The sequence below is a fragment of the Festucalex cinctus genome, unplaced genomic scaffold, assembly GCF_051991245.1.
Source record: "Festucalex cinctus isolate MCC-2025b unplaced genomic scaffold, RoL_Fcin_1.0 HiC_scaffold_39, whole genome shotgun sequence".
Taxonomy (NCBI): Eukaryota; Metazoa; Chordata; class Actinopteri; order Syngnathiformes; family Syngnathidae; genus Festucalex; species Festucalex cinctus.
This window is the reverse complement of record NW_027520286.1, coordinates 214,840-226,406: the sequence shown is the minus strand read 5'-3', so window position 1 is coordinate 226,406 and position 11,567 is coordinate 214,840.

Genomic DNA, 11,567 nt, shown 5'->3' with positions numbered 1-11,567 from the left:
CTTAAAAATTAACAGGTGCCCAAGCAATTTCATGCTAGAATCATCATCCGGATGCCAAAATAAACTAAATACAGCAAAAGATTTGAGTGCACAACGTTTGGTTTAGATTTGACAGCCATAATCAGCAATTGTGTACATTTGAGCTGAATGTGTCAAAATCTTAAAAATTAACAGGTGCCCAAGCAATTTCATGCTAGAATCATCATCCGGATGCCAAAATAAACTAAATACAGCAAAAGATTTGAGTGCACAACGTTTGGTTTAGGTTTGACAGCCATAATCACCTTTTTATTGCTTTAAATGCGTTTTTAGCGCATGATTGTACATTTGAGCTGAATGTGTCAAAATCTTAAAAATTAACAGGTGCCCAAGCAATTTCATGCTAGAATCATCATCCGGATGCCAAAATAAACTAAATACAGCAAAAGATTTGAGTGCACAACGTTTGGTTTAGGTTTGACAGCCATAATCACCTTTTTATTGCTTTAAATGCGTTTTTAGCGCATGATTGTACATTTGAGCTGAATGTGTCAAAATCTTAAAAATTAACAGGTGCCCAAGCAATTTCATGCTAGAATCATCATCCGGATGCCAAAATAAACTAAATACAGCAAAAGATTTGAGTGCACAACGTTTGGTTTAGATTTGACAGCCATAATCAGCAATTGTGTACATTTGAGCTGAATGTGTCAAAATCTTACAAATTAACAGGTGCCCAAGCAATTTCATGCTAGAATCATCATCCGGATGCCAAAATAAACTAAATACAGCAAAAGATTTGAGTGCACAACGTTTGGTTTAGGTTTGACAGCCATAATCACCTTTTTATTGCTTTAAATGCGTTTTTAGCGCATGATTGTACATTTGAGCTGAATGTGTCAAAATCTTAAAAATTAACAGGTGCCCAAGCAATTTCATGCTAGAATCATCATCCGGATGCCAAAATAAACTAAATACAGCAAAAGATTTGAGTGCACAACGTTTGGTTTAGGTTTGACAGCCATAATCACCTTTTTATTGCTTTAAATGCGTTTTTAGCGCATGATTGTACATTTGAGCTGAATGTGTCAAAATCTTAAAAATTAACAGGTGCCCAAGCAATTTCATGCTAGAATCATCATCCGGAGGCCAAAATAAACTAAATACAGCAAAAGATTTGAGTGCACAACGTTTGGTTTAGATTTGACAGCCATAATCAGCAATTGTGTACATTTGAGCTGAATGTGTCAAAATCATAAAAATTAACAGGTGCCCAAGCAATTTCATGCTAGAATCATCATCCGGATGCCAAAATAAACTAAATACAGCAAAAGATTTGAGTGCACAACGTTTGGTTTAGGTTTGACAGCCATAATCACCTTTTTATTGCTTTAAATGCGTTTTTAGCGCATGATTGTACATTTGAGCTGAATGTGTCAAAATCTTAAAAATTAACAGGTGCCCAAGCAATTTCATGCTAGAATCATCATCCGGATGCCAAAATAAACTAAATACAGCAAAAGATTTGAGTGCACAACGTTTGGTTTAGATTTGACAGCCATAATCAGCAATTGTGTACATTTGAGCTGAATGTGTCAAAATCTTAAAAATTAACAGGTGCCCAAGCAATTTCATGCTAGAATCATCATCCGGATGCCAAAATAAACTAAATACAGCAAAAGATTTGAGTGCACAACGTTTGGTTTAGATTTGACAGCCATAATCAGCAATTGTGTACATTTGAGCTGAATGTGTCAAAATCTTAAAAATTAACAGGTGCCCAAGCAATTTCATGCTAGAATCATCATCCGGATGCCAAAATAAACTAAATACAGCAAAAGATTTGAGTGCACAACGTTTGGTTTAGGTTTGACAGCCATAATCACCTTTTTATTGCTTTAAATGCGTTTTTAGCGCATGATTGTACATTTGAGCTGAATGTGTCAAAATCTTAAAAATTAACAGGTGCCCAAGCAATTTCATGCTAGAATCATCATCCGGATGCCAAAATAAACTAAATACAGCAAAAGATTTGAGTGCACAACGTTTGGTTTAGATTTGACAGCCATAATCAGCAATTGTGTACATTTGAGCTGAATGTGTCAAAATCTTAAAAATTAACAGGTGCCCAAGCAATTTCATGCTAGAATCATCATCCGGATGCCAAAATAAACTAAATACAGCAAAAGATTTGAGTGCACAACGTTTGGTTTAGGTTTGACAGCCATAATCACCTTTTTATTGCTTTAAATGCGTTTTTAGCGCATGATTGTACATTTGAGCTGAATGTGTCAAAATCTTAAAAATTAACAGGTGCCCAAGCAATTTCATGCTAGAATCATCATCCGGATGCCAAAATAAACTAAATACAGCAAAAGATTTGAGTGCACAACGTTTGGTTTAGATTTGACAGCCATAATCAGCAATTGTGTACATTTGAGCTGAATGTGTCAAAATCTTAAAAATTAACAGGTGCCCAAGCAATTTCATGCTAGAATCATCATCCGGATGCCAAAATAAACTAAATACAGCAAAAGATTTGAGTGCACAACGTTTGGTTTAGGTTTGACAGCCATAATCACCTTTTTATTGCTTTAAATGCGTTTTTAGCGCATGATTGTACATTTGCGCTGAATGTGTCAAAATCTTAAAAATTAACAGGTGCCCAAGCAATTTCATGCTAGAATCATCATCCGGATGCCAAAATAAACTAAATACAGCAAAAGATTTGAGTGCACAACGTTTGGTTTAGATTTGACAGCCATAATCAGCAATTGTGTACATTTGAGCTGAATGTGTCAAAATCTTAAAAATTAACAGGTGCCCAAGCAATTTCATGCTAGAATCATCATCCGGATGCCAAAATAAACTAAATACAGCAAAAGATTTGAGTGCACAACGTTTGGTTTAGGTTTGACAGCCATAATCACCTTTTTATTGCTTTAAATGCGTTTTTAGCGCATGATTGTACATTTGAGCTGAATGTGTCAAAATCTTAAAAATTAACAGGTGCCCAAGCAATTTCATGCTAGAATCATCATCCGGATGCCAAAATAAACTAAATACAGCAAAAGATTTGAGTGCACAACGTTTGGTTTAGGTTTGACAGCCATAATCACCTTTTTATTGCTTTAAATGCGTTTTTAGCGCATGATTGTACATTTGAGCTGAATGTGTCAAAATCTTAAAAATTAACAGGTGCCCAAGCAATTTCATGCTAGAATCATCATCCGGAGGCCAAAATAAACTAAATACAGCAAAAGATTTGAGTGCACAACGTTTGGTTTAGATTTGACAGCCATAATCAGCAATTGTGTACATTTGAGCTGAATGTGTCAAAATCATAAAAATTAACAGGTGCCCAAGCAATTTCATGCTAGAATCATCATCCGGATGCCAAAATAAACTAAATACAGCAAAAGATTTGAGTGCACAACGTTTGGTTTAGGTTTGACAGCCATAATCACCTTTTTATTGCTTTAAATGCGTTTTTAGCGCATGATTGTACATTTGAGCTGAATGTGTCAAAATCTTAAAAATTAACAGGTGCCCAAGCAATTTCATGCTAGAATCATCATCCGGATGCCAAAATAAACTAAATACAGCAAAAGATTTGAGTGCACAACGTTTGGTTTAGATTTGACAGCCATAATCAGCAATTGTGTACATTTGAGCTGAATGTGTCAAAATCTTAAAAATTAACAGGTGCCCAAGCAATTTCATGCTAGAATCATCATCCGGATGCCAAAATAAACTAAATACAGCAAAAGATTTGAGTGCACAACGTTTGGTTTAGGTTTGACAGCCATAATCACCTTTTTATTGCTTTAAATGCGTTTTTAGCGCATGATTGTACATTTGAGCTGAATGTGTCAAAATCTTAAAAATTAACAGGTGCCCAAGCAATTTCATGCTAGAATCATCATCCGGATGCCAAAATAAACTAAATACAGCAAAAGATTTGAGTGCACAACGTTTGGTTTAGATTTGACAGCCATAATCAGCAATTGTGTACATTTGAGCTGAATGTGTCAAAATCTTAAAAATTAACAGGTGCCCAAGCAATGTCATGCTAGAATCATCATCCGGATGCCAAAATAAACTAAATACAGCAAAATATTTGAGTGCACAACGTTTGGTTTAGGTTTGACAGCCATAATCACCTTTTTATTGCTTTAAATGCGTTTTTAGCGCATGATTGTACATTTGAGCTGAATGTGTCAAAATCTTAAAAATTAACAGGTGCCCAAGCAATTTCATGCTAGAATCATCATCCGGATGCCAAAATAAACTAAATACAGCAAAAGATTTGAGTGCACAACGTTTGGTTTAGATTTGACAGCCATAATCAGCAATTGTGTACATTTGAGCTGAATGTGTCAAAATCTTAAAAATTAACAGGTGCCCAAGCAATTTCATGCTAGAATCATCATCCGGATGCCAAAATAAACTAAATACAGCAAAAGATTTGAGTGCACAACGTTTGGTTTAGATTTGACAGCCATAATCAGCAATTGTGTACATTTGAGCTGAATGTGTCAAAATCTTAAAAATTAACAGGTGCCCAAGCAATTTCATGCTAGAATCATCATCCGGATGCCAAAATAAACTAAATACAGCAAAAGATTTGAGTGCACAACGTTTGGTTTAGGTTTGACAGCCATAATCACCTTTTTATTGCTTTAAATGCGTTTTTAGCGCATGATTGTACATTTGAGCTGAATGTGTCAAAATCTTAAAAATTAACAGGTGCCCAAGCAATTTCATGCTAGAATCATCATCCGGATGCCAAAATAAACTAAATACAGCAAAAGATTTGAGTGCACAACGTTTGGTTTAGGTTTGACAGCCATAATCACCTTTTTATTGCTTTAAATGCGTTTTTAGCGCATGATTGTACATTTGAGCTGAATGTGTCAAAATCTTAAAAATTAACAGGTGCCCAAGCAATTTCATGCTAGAATCATCATCCGGATGCCAAAATAAACTAAATACAGCAAAAGATTTGAGTGCACAACGTTTGGTTTAGATTTGACAGCCATAATCAGCAATTGTGTACATTTGAGCTGAATGTGTCAAAATCTTAAAAATTAACAGGTGCCCAAGCAATGTCATGCTAGAATCATCATCCGGATGCCAAAATAAACTAAATACAGCAAAAGATTTGAGTGCACAACGTTTGGTTTAGGTTTGACAGCCATAATCACCTTTTTATTGCTTTAAATGCGTTTTTAGCGCATGATTGTACATTTGAGCTGAATGTGTCAAAATCTTAAAAATTAACAGGTGCCCAAGCAATTTCATGCTAGAATCATCATCCGGAGGCCAAAATAAACTAAATACAGCAAAAGATTTGAGTGCACAACGTTTGGTTTAGATTTGACAGCCATAATCAGCAATTGTGTACATTTGAGCTGAATGTGTCAAAATCATAAAAATTAACAGGTGCCCAAGCAATTTCATGCTAGAATCATCATCCGGATGCCAAAATAAACTAAATACAGCAAAAGATTTGAGTGCACAACGTTTGGTTTAGGTTTGACAGCCATAATCACCTTTTTATTGCTTTAAATGCGTTTTTAGCGCATGATTGTACATTTGAGCTGAATGTGTCAAAATCTTAAAAATTAACAGGTGCCCAAGCAATTTCATGCTAGAATCATCATCCGGATGCCAAAATAAACTAAATACAGCAAAAGATTTGAGTGCACAACGTTTGGTTTAGATTTGACAGCCATAATCAGCAATTGTGTACATTTGAGCTGAATGTGTCAAAATCTTAAAAATTAACAGGTGCCCAAGCAATTTCATGCTAGAATCATCATCCGGATGCCAAAATAAACTAAATACAGCAAAAGATTTGAGTGCACAACGTTTGGTTTAGATTTGACAGCCATAATCACCTTTTTATTGCTTTAAATGGGTTTTTAGCGCATGATTGTACATTTGAGCTGAATGTGTCAAAATCTTAAAAATTAACAGGTGCCCAAGCAATTTCATGCTAGAATCATCATCCGGAGGCCAAAATAAACTAAATACAGCAAAAGATTTGAGTGCACAACGTTTGGTTTAGATTTGACAGCCATAATCAGCAATTGTGTACATTTGAGCTGAATGTGTCAAAATCTTAAAAATTAACAGGTGCCCAAGCAATTTCATGCTAGAATCATCATCCGGATGCCAAAATAAACTAAATACAGCAAAAGATTTGAGTGCACAACGTTTGGTTTAGGTTTGACAGCCATAATCACCTTTTTATTGCTTTAAATGCGTTTTTAGCGCATGATTGTACATTTGAGCTGAATGTGTCAAAATCTTAAAAATTAACAGGTGCCCAAGCAATTTCATGCTAGAATCATCATCCGGATGCCAAAATAAACTAAATACAGCAAAAGATTTGAGTGCACAACGTTTGGTTTAGGTTTGACAGCCATAATCACCTTTTTATTGCTTTAAATGCGTTTTTAGCGCATGATTGTACATTTGAGCTGAATGTGTCAAAATCTTAAAAATTAACAGGTGCCCAAGCAATTTCATGCTAGAATCATCATCCGGAGGCCAAAATAAACTAAATACAGCAAAAGATTTGAGTGCACAACGTTTGGTTTAGATTTGACAGCCATAATCAGCAATTGTGTACATTTGAGCTGAATGTGTCAAAATCTTAAAAATTAACAGGTGCCCAAGCAATTTCATGCTAGAATCATCATCCGGATGCCAAAATAAACTAAATACAGCAAAAGATTTGAGTGCACAACGTTTGGTTTAGGTTTGACAGCCATAATCACCTTTTTATTGCTTTAAATGCGTTTTTAGCGCATGATTGTACATTTGAGCTGAATGTGTCAAAATCTTAAAAATTAACAGGTGCCCAAGCAATTTCATGCTAGAATCATCATCCGGATGCCAAAATAAACTAAATACAGCAAAAGATTTGAGTGCACAACGTTTGGTTTAGATTTGACAGCCATAATCAGCAATTGTGTACATTTGAGCTGAATGTGTCAAAATCTTAAAAATTAACAGGTGCCCAAGCAATTTCATGCTAGAATCATCATCCGGATGCCAAAATAAACTAAATACAGCAAAAGATTTGAGTGCACAACGTTTGGTTTAGGTTTGACAGCCATAATCACCTTTTTATTGCTTTAAATGCGTTTTTACGCATGATTGTACATTTGAGCTGAATGTGTCAAAATCTTAAAAATTAATAGGTGCCCAAGCAATTTCATGCTAGAATCATCATCCGGATGCCAAAATAAACTAAATACAGCAAAAGATTTGAGTGCACAACGTTTGGTTTAGATTTGACAGCCATAATCAGCAATTGTGTACATTTGAGCTGAATGTGTCAAAATCTTAAAAATTAACAGGTGCCCAAGCAATTTCATGCTAGAATCATCATCCGGATGCCAAAATAAACTAAATACAGCAAAAGATTTGAGTGCACAACGTTTGGTTTAGGTTTGACAGCCATAATCACCTTTTTATTGCTTTAAATGCGTTTTTAGCGCATGATTGTACATTTGAGCTGAATGTGTCAAAATCTTAAAAATTAACAGGTGCCCAAGCAATTTCATGCTAGAATCATCATCCGGATGCCAAAATAAACTAAATACAGCAAAAGATTTGAGTGCACAACGTTTGGTTTAGATTTGACAGCCATAATCAGCAATTGTGTACATTTGAGCTGAATGTGTCAAAATCTTAAAAATTAACAGGTGCCCAAGCAATTTCATGCTAGAATCATCATCCGGATGCCAAAATAAACTAAATACAGCAAAAGATTTGAGTGTACAACGTTTGGTTTAGGTTTGACAGCCATAATCACCTTTTTATTGCTTTAAATGCGTTTTTAGCGCATGATTGTACATTTGAGCTGAATGTGTCAAAATCTTAAAAATTAACAGGTGCCCAAGCAATTTCATGCTAGAATCATCATCCGGATGCCAAAATAAACTAAATACAGCAAAAGATTTGAGTGCACAACGTTTGGTTTAGATTTGACAGCCATAATCAGCAATTGTGTACATTTGAGCTGAATGTGTCAAAATCTTAAAAATTAACATGTGCCCAAGCAATTTCATGCTAGAATCATCATCCGGATGCCAAAATAAACTAAATACAGCAAAAGATTTGAGTGCACAACGTTTGGTTTAGGTTTGACAGCCATAATCACCTTTTTATTGCTTTAAATGCGTTTTTAGCGCATGATTGTACATTTGAGCTGAATGTGTCAAAATCTTAAAAATTAACAGGTGCCCAAGCAATTTAATGCTAGAATCATCATCCGGATGCCAAAATAAACAAAATACAGCAAAAGATTTGAGTGCACAACGTTTGGTTTAGATTTGACAGCCATAATCAGCAATTGTGTACATTTGAGCTGAATGTGTCAAAATCTTAAAAATTAACAGGTGCCCAAGCAATTTCATGCTAGAATCATCATCCGGATGCCAAAATAAACTAAATACAGCAAAAGATTTGAGTGCACAACGTTTGGTTTAGGTTTGACAGCCATAATCACCTTTTTATTGCTTTAAATGCGTTTTTAGCGCATGATTGTACATTTGAGCTGAATGTGTCAAAATCTTAAAAATTAACAGGTGCCCAAGCAATTTCATGCTAGAATCATCATCCGGAGGCCAAAATAAACTAAATACAGCAAAAGATTTGAGTGCACAACGTTTGGTTTAGATTTGACAGCCATAATCAGCAATTGTGTACATTTGAGCTGAATGTGTCAAAATCTTATAAATTAACAGGTGCCCAACAATTTCATGCTAGAATCATCATCCGGATGCCAAAATAAACTAAATACAGCAAAAGATTTGAGTGCACAACGTTTGGTTTAGATTTGACAGCCATAATCAGCAATTGTGTACATTTTAGCTGAATGTGTCAAAATCTTACAAATTAACAGGTGCCCAACAATTTCATGCTAGAATCATCATCCGGATGCCAAAATAAACTAAATACAGCAAAAGATTTGAGTGCACAACGTTTGGTTTAGATTTGACAGCCATAATCAGCAATTGTGTACATTTGAGCTGAATGTGTCAAAATCTTAAAAATTAACAGGTGCCCAAGCAATTTCATGCTAGAATCATCATCCGGATGCCAAAATAAACTAAATACAGCAAAAGATTTGAGTGCACAACGTTTGGTTTAGATTTGACAGCCATAATCAGCAATTGTGTACATTTGAGCTGAATGTGTCAAAATCTTAAAAATTAACAGGTGCCCAAGCAATTTCATGCTAGAATCATCATCCGGATGCCAAAATAAACTAAATACAGCAAAAGATTTGAGTGCACAACGTTTGGTTTAGGTTTGACAGCCATAATCACCTTTTTATTGCTTTAAATGCGTTTTTAGCGCATGATTGTACATTTGAGCTGAATGTGTCAAAATCTTAAAAATTAACAGGTGCCCAAGCAATTTCATGCTAGAATCATCATCCGGATGCCAAAATAAACTAAATACAGCAAAAGATTTGAGTGCACAACGTTTGGTTTAGATTTGACAGCCATAATCAGCAATTGTGTACATTTGAGCTGAATGTGTCAAAATCTTAAAAATTAACAGGTGCCCAAGCAATTTCATGCTAAAATCATCATCCGGATGCCAAAATAAACTAAATACAGCAAAAGATTTGAGTGCACAACGTTTGGTTTAGGTTTGACAGCCATAATCACCTTTTTATTGCTTTAAATGCGTTTTTAGCGCATGATTGTACATTTGAGCTGAATGTGTCAAAATCTTAAAAATTAACAGGTGCCCAAGCAATTTCATGCTAGAATCATCATCCGGATGCCAAAATAAACTAAATACAGCAAAAGATTTGAGTGCACAACGTTTGGTTTAGATTTGACAGCCATAATCAGCAATTGTGTACATTTGAGCTGAATGTGTCAAAATCTTAAAAATTAACAGGTGCCCAAGCAATTTCATGCTAGAATCATCATCCGGATGCCAAAATAAACTAAATACAGCAAAAGATTTGAGTGCACAACGTTTGGTTTAGGTTTGACAGCCATAATCACCTTTTTATTGCTTTAAATGCGTTTTTAGCGCATGATTGTACATTTGAGCTGAATGTGTCAAAATCTTAAAAATTAACAGGTGCCCAAGCAATTTCATGCTAGAATCATCATCCGGATGCCAAAATAAACTAAATACAGCAAAAGATTTGAGTGCACAACGTTTGGTTTAGATTTGACAGCCATAATCAGCAATTGTGTACATTTGAGCTGAATGTGTCAAAATCTTAAAAATTAACAGGTGCCCAAGCAATTTCATGCTAGAATCATCATCCGGATGCCAAAATAAACTAAATACAGCAAAAGATTTGAGTGCACAACGTTTGGTTTAGGTTTGACAGCCATAATCACCTTTTTATTGCTTTAAATGCGTTTTTAGCGCATGATTGTACATTTGAGCTGAATGTGTCAAAATCTTAAAAATTAACAGGTGCCCAAGCAATTTCATGCTAGAATCATCATCCGGATGCCAAAATAAACTAAATACAGCAAAAGATTTGAGTGCACAACGTTTGGTTTAGGTTTGACAGCCATAATCACCTTTTTATTGCTTTAAATGCGTTTTTAGCGCATGATTGTACATTTGAGCTGAATGTGTCAAAATCTTAAAAATTAACAGGTGCCCAAGCAATTTCATGCTAGAATCATCATCCGGATGCCAAAATAAACTAAATACAGCAAAAGATTTGAGTGCACAACGTTTGGTTTAGATTTGACAGCCATAATCAGCAATTGTGTACATTTGAGCTGAATGTGTCAAAATCTTACAAATTAACAGGTGCCCAAGCAATTTCATGCTAGAATCATCATCCGGATGCCAAAATAAACTAAATACAGCAAAAGATTTGAGTGCACAACGTTTGGTTTAGGTTTGACAGCCATAATCACCTTTTTATTGCTTTAAATGCGTTTTTAGCGCATGATTGTACATTTGAGCTGAATGTGTCAAAATCTTAAAAATTAACAGGTGCCCAAGCAATTTCATGCTAGAATCATCATCCGGATGCCAAAATAAACTAAATACAGCAAAAGATTTGAGTGCACAACGTTTGGTTTAGGTTTGACAGCCATAATCACCTTTTTATTGCTTTAAATGCGTTTTTAGCGCATGATTGTACATTTGAGCTGAATGTGTCAAAATCTTAAAAATTAACAGGTGCCCAAGCAATTTCATGCTAGAATCATCATCCGGAGGCCAAAATAAACTAAATACAGCAAAAGATTTGAGTGCACAACGTTTGGTTTAGATTTGACAGCCATAATCAGCAATTGTGTACATTTGAGCTGAATGTGTCAAAATCATAAAAATTAACAGGTGCCCAAGCAATTTCATGCTAGAATCATCATCCGGATGCCAAAATAAACTAAATACAGCAAAAGATTTGAGTGCACAACGTTTGGTTTAGGTTTGACAGCCATAATCACCTTTTTATTGCTTTAAATGCGTTTTTAGCGCATGATTGTACATTTGAGCTGAATGTGTCAAAATCTTAAAAATTAACAGGTGCCCAAGCAATTTCATGCTAGAATCATCATCCGGATGCC